The following is a 15080-nucleotide window of genomic DNA, read 5'->3' as shown; positions in this document are numbered from 1 at the left end:
AAATCAATAAATCTTTGTATTCTATTGGTTTTCGAAAAATTGTCGATCAATTCTTTTATACTACATGCACTAAAGAAGAAAGGACTCCATCAAAGAAATTAAAGGTGAATCCCTAAATTTATGGTAATTGGAATTTAATTATTTACTTCTTTTGTAAATAATTACTTTATTTGTATGAAGAAAGGAGTCAATTAAGGTAATTAAAGGTGAATCCATCAAAATGGGTATGACATAATTTCAAATTACATTATTTATATTTTTTTGGTAGGGAATAATAGATATCAATCATAAAGATAAACCAGTTTCATTACAAAAAAGTTGCCTATCTATCCGAAGTTACTCAATGATTTCTGTCAGAATCTCCTTAAACATTTTAGTACCATACGAGAGATTTCACATTACACTAGCCAAAGTATGAGCTATAGCATCTTTTCTTGAGACCTTCTGTATGATCACCTTCCAATCTCTTCTACAAAATCCCTAGATTCTTATAACCGAGTCCTTATTTGACTACCCACGAGTCTTTTCTGAAATTGCAGTAATAGCTTGAGCATAATATGTTTCAACAATAATATTATGCCATTTCACATCCCAAGCTAGAGTAAGGCCATCATAAATTGCCCAAAGTTTAGCCTGCTCAACACTACACTTGTCAATGTTCCTCTCAACTCCTCCAAGCCATCTACCCACATTGTCTCTTGTCACTATTGAAGTTGAAGCAAAACCTCTAATTTGAGGATCTCGTTCCATTCATGTTTAACTTAATGTACCCTAAAGATGGAGGTTTCCATTCTCTATATTGTCTCCATCTAGTGATATTACCAGCAGAGGACATATGAATTTGCTTAATAGATTTCGTTTAGCACCATGAAGATTGAAGAATGTGACATAAATCAAAAGCTTCTCCTTGGAATATCCACAAATTCCTCTGTTTCCATAATTACCAACAAATAATACTGAAAAGAGATTGCCACTCCACCTCTACAAAATCTAAAACAAAATCATTCCTTAAATTCATCGAGATCCTTCCAACAATGGGGCCAAAAAAAATTACATTGACGCCCTCTTAAGGATATTTTGTTTCTGCACTACAACAAGCCTTGCCATAGTCTCTCAACAATGGACGATAGATTCTTTAGTATTACGAGAAAGTAAACAAGAAGGGTTACTGACCATACCTCATTTAAACCATTTGGCATTAGTCAGCAAGTGTTCCTAGAGCCCTAACCAAATAACCTGTCTAACACGTTAAGGGCCAGCAAAGGAACAAGCCAATTTCCATTTGTTATCCACTGGATTTAAAAGATTCTACAACAAAACGTTATATAAAAATTTAACAGTAAACTTCCCATTATTAAACCATTTGGAAATCAATTCATCTTGCCCAATAAAAAAAATTTGGAGGCAAAATACTTGCAATATAAGGAATAATACTCCCATCAGCCATACATCATAGACAATTCCAATCCCAACTACCATCTACTAACGTAACCTGCCTTAAAGTAGTCTCCATATTAATAAGCTCAATATTTCAACAAAAATTAATTAAAGGTTTAATTTATGGAATCCGATTGTCAGTCTAAACCTTGATAAGGCTACCATCACCAATTGACCAAGCAAGACTTTGGCATAAAATTGGCCAAACCTTCAAAAGAGACCTTCAAACAAATGAACACAACCCCTTCGAAATATCCATAGGGCACACATCCTTAACTTTATATTTGGCACGGAGAAGCTTAACCAACAACGCTTGCTTATTTGTGAGAAGATTGAACCCAAACTTAAGAAGGAAGGAATCATTCAATTCTTTAAGATAACGAAGACAAATTCCACCATTAGTGAGTGGTTGACAGCAATCTGACCATTTAACCAAAGATAGTTTATGCCTCCCTCTATCCTTACCCCAAATAAACTCTTGTGTAATCTTTTCAATTTCTACGGATGTACTAAGAGGGATTTTGATGGTTTGCATAAAGAAATTAAGGATCAAAATGAGAAACGACCTCACAAGCGTCACCCTACTTGCAATTGAAAGCATTTTAGCATCCCAACTATCTAGCTTTCCCTGAATTTTATCCACTACAAACTTGAAAGTGTTTGATGTCACCCTATGATGAAACAATGTCATCCCCAAGTAAGTTCCTAGAATAATAATCTCTCAAAAATTATATGAATAACTTTAATAGTGACATTTATTTACAGAAAGAGAAGCTAGAAACCTTATAAAGTTGTAGAAGTTTATTTCCACTAGAAAAAAATATCCTAGTTTATCTAGGATATAGAGGGCGGCAACCCTATTTAAAGATACTAAAGTTTTGTTGTCCCACCTCCTTACAATAGGGATTTTGGGCCACTCTCACATCGGGTCCAATTACGAGTACTTCTTAAGCCTTTTTGACCTAGTACACTATAATATGATCCAACCCGGTTCAGTTTTTCTATTTCCAAAAATAAAATTTAATATCTACATATTAAATAATTTTCTCACCCCATTTTACCTTGGTAAAATTTTGATGATTTTAACCTCAGTAAAATTTCAAGAAAATTCGATCAATATGTCAGAACTAAACAGGTTCACTATGACTGAATGATTTATTTTCATTTTCGGGCTTCAAAACAGTCCAAAAACATAAACTCATTCTTTCATAATTTTTTAAGTAATCCTATATAAGATTGCAAGTTTCCATTTTCATTTTTGGAAACCTACATTCATTTCCAAATTATTCCATTTCTCCATTTTGGAAAAATTCATAATCATTCCTGTATGTTTCCAGTTTTTCTTTTTCTATTCATTCCATTCATTTTTATTCAAACATGCAGTTTATTTCTAGTTTCACCAAGGTAGCAGAGGGACTGATTGGACATATTTAGGTTAGGTTCAACTGATTTATGATTAAGTTCTGACTTTTCGCCTATTAATTATAAACTCATTTAGTCACAAATTCATTCCACTATAGTATCATTATTGAGCTCTCCTCAGCAACATACCATTACAAAAACAACTACTCAATGCTCGTCCAATGATCTTGTCATAAGTGTGTTACCCTCATAGGGATATCCTTGATCTCTTTGGGATAATATCCATTCTCCTAATATGATCCTGTTTTATCTCATGGTAACCATTACATCTTCCTTCATGAAAAGTAAATCACTATCAAATAGTGATCAAGTCATCCATCACAAAGACGGACGACCCGTGGCCATATTTACTTTTCATCAACCATGTAATGCTAATGAGAGGATATCATTTACCCATGTTTTGGGCTATGGATTTCATTATTGTGAATGACGTTACATACAGAACTCGTACACCAAACGCACCAACTTTTAGCTCCTTATCTATTTGAACTCGGGCTTTTACTTACATCAAATTGTATATTAGTCTTGTCATAAGTGTATACATTGTGTCACCCATGCCTTAGATTTCTATTCCTTATCTATTTGAACTCAGGCATCATACATAGACAAGCGTATATTAACGAAAATAGTACTCTTAGGGAACCATATCCAAAAGTCTCCCACTTTCCCTAGTGAAATATATGAGTCATGTTTCGCATTCTTATGCCCTCTATATGTTTCCCAAAGAGCTCTCTAGCTATAAGAGTCTTGGCTAAACAAATCCCTAGGGTTTGTTCTCAAATGCGATTTTTTGACTACATCCACTATTCCGTCAAACACTCCCGTCTCGTTTATGTGGTTAATTTGGGTTTGGCTATATCTACATTGTTACAGTACCATAGTTTTTTCCATATCGCATATTCGACCCTCTATAGTGAATTTAGCAGTGCAGCCCTATTTGACACTTAGTCACACTGTGGACCCATCATCTATGTAATAGCTTAATTTTTAGTGGTGTCAGAACAGTGATTCAAGATCACTAAATCTGACAAATGAGTAGGAAATATTATTAATTTAGTGAGTATAAGTTAAATGTGAAGTTAGGAAAAATTTTGAAGTAGTGAATAGTGTACTAAAAATAAATATTAAAATAATTAAAATCGAAAATGAGGTATCAAGACCTCGGGAATTTTAAATCGAGCCATAAATATTTTTATAAATATTTATAGAGTGTTAATAAGTCAGAATTAAAGTTTCGTCAAGAAATTTTAAAGTTCTGATAGTTAATTGAACAAAAAGGACTAAATTGTATTAAATGCAAAATTGTGGGAAATGATTCAATAGCTTAAATGATAAAAGAAAGAGGGTTTAAAAGGAAAATAGACCCAAGATCTCTTTGGGCTGGACGGCAATGGCATGAAATCAGCAAGAAAATAAGGAAAATTAAGGGAAAAATTGCAAAATTGCTAAATTTACTTAATAAAGCTAGGACTAAAGTGGAATTATCTAGATTTCTCTTTATTTTTCTGCATTCTCATCAGAAAAAACACCATGGAAGAGTTCCCTTAAGCTGGTTTTTCATATTTTTACTTCAATTAAGTTCAATTTTTAATTATTTCTTGAATTTTGTTTTGTTTTTGTGACTTTTACAACTAGGTCCACTTGTTAAATTCATTAGTTTTTTGATCCTATGAAAGAAATTGAAAGTTTCTATGAATATGTTCTGGGATTATATGATGATTTGGCATGGAATTAGAGCTTTAAATTGTTTATATGCTGATTTTATTGAAAGAATTGAATAGAAAGTGAATGTTTGGGACCTAATTGTAAAAGAGTTTGAAGTTAGAGTTTTATGTAGAAATTATGAATTTTAATAGTTGTGAAATAACTTATAATGTCTAGGAAAATTATTAATTGATAAAATTATCTTAATTGATGGGTTAATTGAGCAAGGACTAAATTGTATGAATTGTGAAATTTGGGGCAAAATGGAAATCAACATTTTGCAATAAAACTGTTTTGGACAGCAACAGTAGTTTAACTTTGAAAAATCACCATAACTTGTAGAAATGGAATTAGAGGATGAATAAAACATGAAATTAAAGCTTATTGAGCCTAGTTTCTTATAGAAGAAATGATGTAAGCAATGGAATTGTAAATCATGAGATATGATAAATTTTGTGAGACAAGGTCAGAATGATTTCGGGGTTCCCCTGTTCTGAGATTTGTAAAATCATCAAAAATTGGATAAAAATAATTATGGGCTTATATTTATATTTTTAGAATCCTTAATGAGTATATTTTTAATAGAAACAAACGGGAACATCATTAGAATCCTGTACGAGGAGATAATTAATTTTTAGTGAAGAAGGGTCAGAACTGTCAGATAGCAGAACATGGGAGAATTCAATGAATAAACTGTATTAATTGGCCCAACCAAAAATTATGAAATTTTCATGGTAAGAAGATATGTGAGTATAGTTTTAGGAAAAATTAGCGGATCTTAATTTTGAGTTCCGTAGCTCCATATATAAATAATTTAGTGACTACGACACGGGTGGATAGTCTGAATATTCACATAAATAATTAGTGAAAATTATGGATAAGGTTACTTACAAGTGTGTTATTTATACCAAGGATGTGGATGGAGAGGAGGAGGAGGAAAAATATATGAATGACTCATGTATAAATTAAACACATGCCCGATTATAATTGATAAGTGTTGGATTAGAAATGATATAATGTTTTATTTGGAATATTTATTATGAAATAATGATTATCGTTATAATACAAAATTTGAACTTGTTAGTTTATATGGCTAAATTTTAGTGATTATTTGTTAATTTTATGAATTTCATGATGTGTTATTTCATATGTATTGATGATAAAATTGTGAATAATGTAAAAGCATGAAAATTGAATAAATGATCAAATTGAGCATTTTAGTTCAGTGACAAGATGAATTGAAGGAAAAGACCATGGTTGGACCATGGCAACAAGTGATAAGTGATAGCTTCGGCTACACTTATTTGATCAAGGATAAGTGAAAGTGATAAGTAATAGCTTCGGCTACACTTATCTGATCAAGGACAAATGACAAGTGAAAAGTGGTAGCTTCGGCTACCTGATTAGTGAAAAGTGGTAGCTTCTACTACCTGATCAGTGAAAAATGGTAGCTTCGACTACCTGATCAGTGAAAAATGGTAGCTCCGGCTACCTGATCAGTGAATAGTGGTAGCTTCGGTTACAACTGACAAGTGATTTCCGTATAAGACCATATCTGGGGTATGGCATCGGTGTGATATATGCTACTGTATAAGACCTTATCTGGGATATGGCATCAGTGAGATATGTGATTCGTGTAAGACCATAGCTGGGCTATGGCATCGATATGTGATATGTGATTACGTGTAAGACTATAGCTGGGCTATGAGATTGATATATGAAGATGTGTAAGACCATAGTTGAACTATGGCATCGAGTAAACGAAGTACTCAATTCCGTAAGATGTTCACTAATTTGACAAAGTTTGGTAAGTGTTACATGGAATTATGTGATACAGGAAGTACGAGTTCATAAGATATGAGTATAGAACTTGGTTGATAAATGAATTCATTTGTGATTATATAATTGTTCATCTTGAATGTACTGTCCATGTGTATTGATAATTCAAACGTATTAATGAATAAAGTTCCAACATGGAATAAATTGAACACGAGACAAATAATTATGGAATTAAACTCGGAATTCATGAAAATGAGGGTTATTGATATATGGAGACATGAGACATTGGTATATGAATATGGAAAATGTTTGATAAATGTGTTTATTCATAATTATGGAATTATATACCTTATGTGTACTATTTTCATAAAGATAATATTTCAAATACTTTGGTTATTTAAGCTTAAATATGAAATAGTATGAAATCAAGATAAGTTGTTATAAAAATATATTTAGATTACGAGAGATGTGGGTGATATATGTTGTATGATTACATAACGTGAAATTGTGTATATATATGAGAAATTTAATAAGAAATGAGCCCATACACGTTTCTTGTTATTTATATGAAGTGTCTGATCGACAAGAGTGATGAAGTTATAAGCAGAGAGTTACACGGGTTGAAAACACGGCGTGTGACTCTCCAAAGTGTGAAAATTTTCTAAGTGTTGCAAAAGTTTCATATGTTTACGGTTTGGTCCCGAACCACCCTGAATGCATGTTTTGGGCCCCATAGGCCCATATAAGGGACGTTAAACATATGTATGAAAGTTTTTAATTTAAAAGAAATTTTATGGCTGATTTTTACATGATTGATCATATTAAGTTCGGTAATGCCTCAAACCCAATTCTAGGCTCAGAATACGGGTAGGATAAACACATAGCTCGATGTTGATTTCCTTAAATCTTAGCACGTTTGGAAGTCGGAATCTATATATTCAATAAGAGTAAGATCTACTCCGGAATACTCAAGCATATAATCCCTTGTTCTCCGTAAATACTTGAGTATATGCTTAACTACTTTCCAGTGTCTTGGTCTTGGATTTGCCTGATATCGACTTACCAACCTCACTGCAAATTAGATATCTAGGAGTGTGCATAGCATAGCATACATGAGAGTTCCTACTGCAGAAACATAAGGAACTTTTCTCATGTTCTATATTTCTTATGCTGTCTTAGGATAGTTCTCTAAAGAGAGATGAAAACTCAATACAAGGGATTGATTTCCCTTCTTCGAATCAACCATTATATAACGCTCTAATATCTTGTCTATGTATGAAGCTTGAAAGAGTACTGTCACTTTGTTCTTTCGATCCCTTGGGATTTGAATACCTAGAACAAAATTAGCTTCTCCAAAGTCTTTCATGCTAAACTGTTGGGTTAACCACAATTTAATCGATGACAATGTCCCTACATCATTACTAATGAGTAGAATATCATCAACATATAGAACGAGAAAGACCAACTAAACATTTGTAAACACAAAGTTTATCTATGTTTTCCTTAAATCCAAAAGTCTTGATCACCTGATCAAATCTTTGATTCCATGAGCGGGATGCTTGCTTAAGTCTATATATAGATCTAAGCAATTTGCAAACTTTATGCTCTTTTCCTTTAGCTATATATTCGGTGGGGTGCATCATGTAGATGCTCTCTTCAAGATAGTCATTCAAAAACGTTATCTTGATATCCATTTTCCAGATCCCATAACTGAGAGCCACCATAATGGAAAGTAATATGCAGATTGACTTGAGCATGGCAATTAGAGAGAAAGTTTCTTCATAATCGATACCTTTTTTTCTTAGTATAACCTTTTTGCTACAAGTCTGGCCTTATAAATTTCCACTTTTCCATATGTATTTCTTTTCTTTTTTGTAGATCCATTTACTCCTTATGAGTTTTATCCCTTTTGTAAGTCTACAAGTTCCCACATTGAGTTAGAATACATAGATTCCATCTCAACTTTTATATCTATTTCCTAACGCTTGAAATTAGCAATTTGCATCGCTTCATCATATCTAAGTGGGTCATCATCTTCCTATTTGGGAAACTCAGTGTTAAAAACACTCCTTCCATATTGGAACAACTCAGGCCTAAAAGACCCTCCCACTATGATGAAGCTCCCTACGTTGATCGTATGGGGTTTTCAATGCTCCATTCATTGGCACATCATTCAGACTATTGCAATTCATTTGTATAGTGTATCCCAAAAAAGAGATTGGTAGCTTTAAATAACTTAACATCGAATGTACCATGTCTAACAACATTTTATTTCTTCTCCCCGCCACATCGTTTTGTTGTAGAGTGCCCAATGCGGATAACTAGGATAGATACTCATTCTCTATGAGGTACCTTAAGAACTCATCAAATAAATGTTCCCCACCTCGATCAGACTAAAGTGCCTTTGTGGGTAAACCTAGTTGTTTCTCCACTTCTGAAAGAAACTTTTTGATTTTAACAAAGGTTTCACTCTTACGGTGCATTAGGTATATGTAACGCCTCAAACCTGGCCTAGTCGTCATGGCCAAATTCGAAAAGCTACATTGGCCATCGGAATGGCCCAAATAAACTTTTGTAACTTCAAGTGTACTTTTTAAACCATTTAAGCGGGTCATTCAAAACTAGCAAAATTGATTGTTCAACTTAATTTTCAAATCTCATTTCAAAACCATTTGTCCACGGACATGGTCTAAATAAACTTTTGGAATTTTTAAAAAAATATATTTAAAAACTATTGGCTTATCAATTCAAAATACATAAATAAAATATTTATTTTAATTTCATAAAAACCGTGCAAATGTCGTGAATCGAAATAAATAATATCTCAATTGTAAAAATTCAATCACTTATTTTAAACTATTTGATTTTCAATCATACTTCTAAATCATTTGTCGTTTTATTCAAAATTTAGAGAACTTGCTTATTTGTCATTATTTCGTAAATAAAAACATATTAACTTCATAAATTGAATGTTTTAGAAACTCATTTGTAAACATTAATAATTTTGAAAATCGAGTCTAATTTTATTAAAAACTTATTTTTAAAAATGTAGCAAAAATGTGTTATTGATGGATTCTATTTTAAAAACCAAGTTCCAAAAAAAATCTTATCAAATACTAATTTATGCAGTTTTTAAAAATTAATGTCATGCAAGCAATTTATGCAAATTAGAATGAAAAATCTCCAAAATAAAGTCCCATGCTACAGTCCATACTCAAACTTATTGCAAACGCGAAATATCAAAATATAATTTAATTACTTTAACTTAAAAAGAATTCCAAGAAACTCCTCCAACTACCGTCATTGAATCCTAATCTCGGGGTTATCTGTAAAATCAAAAAATTAAAAGGGGTGAGCTATAAAGCTCAGTGTGAGATTAACACAAACATATACACACATTACAGAATCTTAATAATCATATTAGTTTCATATAACTCATTATTTCACATTTACACTATACATGATCATGTCGATGCACATTTTGTAAAACGATGCAGAATTTAGGTAAACAATCCTACCTACCTCTGTTACACACCAAAATTAAATTTTACCAGAACTCGTCCATCCAACACACCAAATTCTAAATAATGTCACAGCAACGTAGATAAACTGCCACATAATCAAAATCATGCACAAGCCACCAGAGTCGTACATAAACTCCCATATAATCAAATCGTGATTAGTGTCACATTAATGCAAATAAACTGCCACATAAACAAAATCATGGACAAGCCATCAGAGTCACAGATAAACTGTCATATAATCAAATCGTGAATAGTTTCACATTAATGTAGATTAACTGTCCTATACTTCCAACTTTCACATATCCCACCCCATGCATGTGATATGGCCAACATCACTCTAAATCATATAGGCATGTTTAACATACAAATCACATATGTACTAATGGTACCAAAATTTCATATTTTATTTTCATACGAATATCACATATGCCATATAATCACATAACATGTGTAACACCCCTTACCCATATCCAATGCCGGAACAGGGTACGAGGTATTACCAGATCATAATACATACCATTAAATAATACCGAGACAAAAATATGACATCCAATTAGATCATTATCATTATAACATATGCCTTTAACAATATTAGCCAATTTCAATGGCTTTGTACAAAATAATCTGTCAAATATTGTAACTAATATTTTATACCTAGGCAATTATGACACGTAATAAAAATAACTAAGCCTACCATACATGCCATAATTCAAAATGTTTAGTTCTAATACCACAAGTACTGATAGTGCGGCAGATCTTCAACGATCTCTAGCTCCTATGCTTGCTGAATGACACTATAAGACAGAAGAGAGAAAAGAAAGTAAGCTTATAGCTTAGTAAGTAAGTATATAAATAATAATTAAGGAATCTAATATGTTTACAAAATAACTCAAGTATATCTATTTTTAATTTCACTATTTACTCCAATTTGGTCAAGCTGTCTCTCCTGCGTCATGTTCACTGAATAAATCATAACATGAGTTACGAAACTCGAAATTCAAATCCATAAAATTTTCCTGAAACTATACTCATATTACATCTTACTAAAAGTTTTCTAGAATTTTTGGTCCATCCAATTAGTACAGTTTATTAGTTAAAGTTTCCTGTTATACTGATTCATTGATCGACCTCTATTCACGATTTAATTGATTTTCTCCCAGTAAAAAAGTCACATAGCCATAAAATTTATTTCCTTTAAATTTAGACTCAATAAGGAATCTAGGAATATAAACTATATTTCTTAATTTTTTTTTAAGATTTTTAATGATTTTTCAAAGTCAGAACAGGGGATCACGTAGTCATTCTGAACAAGTCTGACAAAAATATAAATATCTCAAAATATAGGATTCCTTTACTTTCTCTGTTTCTTTTGTCTGAAAATAGACTCATTAAGCTTTAATTTCATATCTAATTCAGCCCCTAATTAAATTTCTACTATTTTTAGTGATTTTTCAAATTCATGTTACTGCAACTGTCTAAAACAGTTTTATTTCTAATTCACTCTTTCACACTTTCTTTGTATTAACCTCATTTTAACATGCATATCACAATTCATTTTCTCCACATTTTATACATCACAAGTATAGGTCCATGATTACAATGTCACCATAAAATCATTCCGTTGAACACTTCGAATCAATCCTCGATACTTGGTGGTTTTAGCACATAGCTCCACCCATCATATTTCATATATTTCGACTCTCTTGTACACATGGTGAACACTTAGTACTACCCATGTGACCTAGCCAGTTTATCTCGTAGCTCTCTTGTCTACATGGTGTCCTTTACTTGGAACCACACATGCGACCTAGCTACATTTATCCTCTCCCGTAGCTCTCTTGTCTACATGGTATACATCCCGTATCACACATGTGACCTAGCTACCATATAGTACCTCGTAGCTCTCTTGTACACATGATGTGCACTCAGCACCATACATGTGACCTAGCTACGTACCATATTTATTATCCAATCTTTTCGAAGGTTCAACCGGGATTTTTCTCTCTATTACTTATTTCTATTCTTCCAATAGTCGATTACGATTCAAAATTAGCTAAAATATATAAAATATGCTGAAATATAAAAACGTAAATAAAGATAATGCATTATTTACATACAAACTTACCTCAGTGCAAAATATGAAAATTTTGCAATTTAGCCCAAAATCTTTTCCTTCCCCTGTTCGAGGTCGATTCCATGCCTTTCTTGATCTATAACAACACATTTAGCTCATTTAACACTTATACTATCTATTTCAATCCAAAAATCACATTATGGAAAATTACATTTTTGCCCCCTAACTTTTACAAAATTACGATTTTTCCCCTAGGCTCGGAAATTTAATTTCAGCCCTTATTTTTATGTTTTATGACATGCTGATCATTTTTCCCTTCTATGGCAACATCAAATTCTCACTCTAACACATAGTTATGAACAACAGGTATTTTTACCGATTATGCCATTTTGCTTGTTTTCGCTAAAAATCGCTTAGAAAAGATCGTTCTCCTAACTTCAAACATTCATATTCTACCATAAAACATCAAAATACATGCATATAATTCATGGGTAAATTTTTAAACTTAAACCCTAACTCGAAATAATGGTAGAAATAGGTAAACCGAGCTACGAGGATTTCAAAAATGTAAAGAACATTAAAAACGGAGCTTGAATGCACTTACTATTGAGCTTGAAAGCTTGGTAAAGACCCTAGATATGGTGGACATACAAGGTTCGGCCAAGGAAGAAGATGGATGGACAATATTTTGGCTTATTTTTCCCCTTTTATTTCTTTTAATTACCAAATGACAAAAATACCCTTAAGGCCTTTCTTTAAAATTTTGTGCTATTCATGCCCATTTTTGTCCATATAAAGTATAATGGTCTAATTTCCATTTAGGGACCTCTATTAAAACCCCAATTTCAATCATGTACTTTATGAACTAGAACACACATTTTTCACCTATTTCAATTTAGTCCTAAACATCAAATTAAACACCTAGTCATAAAATTTTCAACCTCGGATTCGTGGTTTCGAAACCACTGTTCTGTTTTGGCCCTAAATTGGGCTGTTACAACTCTCCCCCCTTTAGGGATTTTCATCCCTGAAAATCTTACTGGTAAAGAGGTTTGGGTACTGTTTTCTCATGGCTTCGTCCGGTTCCCACGTAGCTTCTTCTACCCCATGTCTTTGCCATAGCACTTTCACTAAAGCTATACTTTTCTTCATCAACTGTTTCACTTTTTGAGCCAAAATCTTAATCGGTTCCTTATCATAGGTCAAGTTCGATCGAATCTCAATTTCTGTTGGAGAAATCACATGTGAAGGATCAGAATGATAACGTCGCAACATTGATACATGAAACACGTTATGAATTCTTTCTAACTCTGCCGGTAAGGCCAACCGATATGCCACTGGTCTAATCCTTTCAATAATCTCGTATGGCCCAATATAACGCAGACTCAACTTGCCTTTTCGGCTAAATCTCAGAATCTTCTTCCATGGTGACACCTTCAAGAACACTTTATCACCCACCTGAAATTCAATCTCTTTTCTTTTTAAATCTGCATATGACTTTTATCGATCTGAAGTAGCTTTCAAGCAATCACGAATTACTTTTACTTCCTCTTCGGTTTCTTTAACTAAATCAACTCTGTGAATCTGTTTCTCACTAAGTTCGGTCCAATATAAAGGAGTCCGACACTTGCGACCATACATGTAACACCCCAAACCCGAGACCATCGCCGGTGTCGGACACGAGGGGTTAACGAGACAAATCCTCTTAAAGTACCGACCAATTTGGCATTTCTGGACAGGCTGGAAAACTGCGTCACCGTCGCCTTAAAAATCATATCTCGAGTTTCAAAACTCGGAAACTGGTTTCGTAAATTTTCCCTGAATTTAGACTCATATACCCATCCATGGATTTATTTTTAGAATTTTTGGTTGGGCCAATTGGTACAGTTTATTAGTTAAAGTCACCCATGTTACAGGGATCGACTGCTCTGACCTTCGCGTGTTAAAACTTGAATATCTCTCTGTACAGGGCTTTAATACTGGTGCCGTTTGTTTCTAATGAAACTAGACTCAAAATTGAATCTGTACATATAAGGCATGACTCCTAATTCTTTCTGGATAATTTATGGTAAATTTTCAAAGTCGCGACAGGGGACCCAGAAACCGTTCTGGCCCTGTCTCACGAGAACTTTAATATTTCTCAGTATACTGCTCATATGGTCGTTTCGTTTCGTCCATATAAAAATAGATTCATCAAGGTTAAGTTCCATAATTTACTCACTATTTAATTCTACTTCTACTATTTTAGTGATTTTCAATCTCATCCCACTGCTGCTGTCCGCAACAGTTACTGCAGTAGACTATGCCAATTTCATGAATTTTTCCTTGGCCTTAATCATCCATCATACATGACACAAATTATGGCCACCTTATCAAAATTTGAGTTTCTAAGACTCGTGGCTATAGGTTCTAGCATCCCACTCGGCGACCACATAGGCCATTTTCACATGGTTTAAAGTTTACAACCCACAATTCGACAAAATATAATAGCCTATACATGCCAAATGTTCTTCAACAACAAAAACAATACCACAAGATTTCAGCCGGTGTGATGACTTCAACGACGGTTCCGAGCACGCAACAATACGAGTCCAAGAGACCTAAAATGGGTGACAAGAAAACACCGAGTGAGTTTACAACTCAGTAAGTCATAAGCATTCCACAACCATCCATTAACAAAATTATTACAACATGAAATAATGAACGAGGCTAAGTACTCCATCCATATCGAACTATATCATAGTTCCTTGGACCTTTCGGTTCAATCTCATACCAAGTCATACATCCACATTTCATATTCTATACAATAAGATATTTGAGGCATTTTACACACCAACTCATTTTCACCACAATCATACAATTGCAATCATCACATAGATTTAAAGCTTACCAAGCTCAACCCCGAGCATGAACATATTACCTATTCGTCATGAGCTCAAGGTACTTACCCGATCCGCTGTCCATACTCAACTCGATGGAGACACACCCTCCATATAATTGTTTGATCGGAGATATTTATATATATATATAGAGTACGCACACACAGTGCTTAATACTCGATTTCGCACACTTAGTGCCATGCGATTTAAGCCCGCACACATAGTGCCATACCCTTCGAGCTCGCACACTTAGTGCCATAT

Source organism: Gossypium arboreum, chromosome 5 (assembly GCF_025698485.1).
Source record: "Gossypium arboreum isolate Shixiya-1 chromosome 5, ASM2569848v2, whole genome shotgun sequence".
In the NCBI taxonomy this organism is placed as follows: Eukaryota; Viridiplantae; Streptophyta; class Magnoliopsida; order Malvales; family Malvaceae; genus Gossypium; species Gossypium arboreum.
This window is presented reverse-complemented; position numbering follows the sequence as displayed.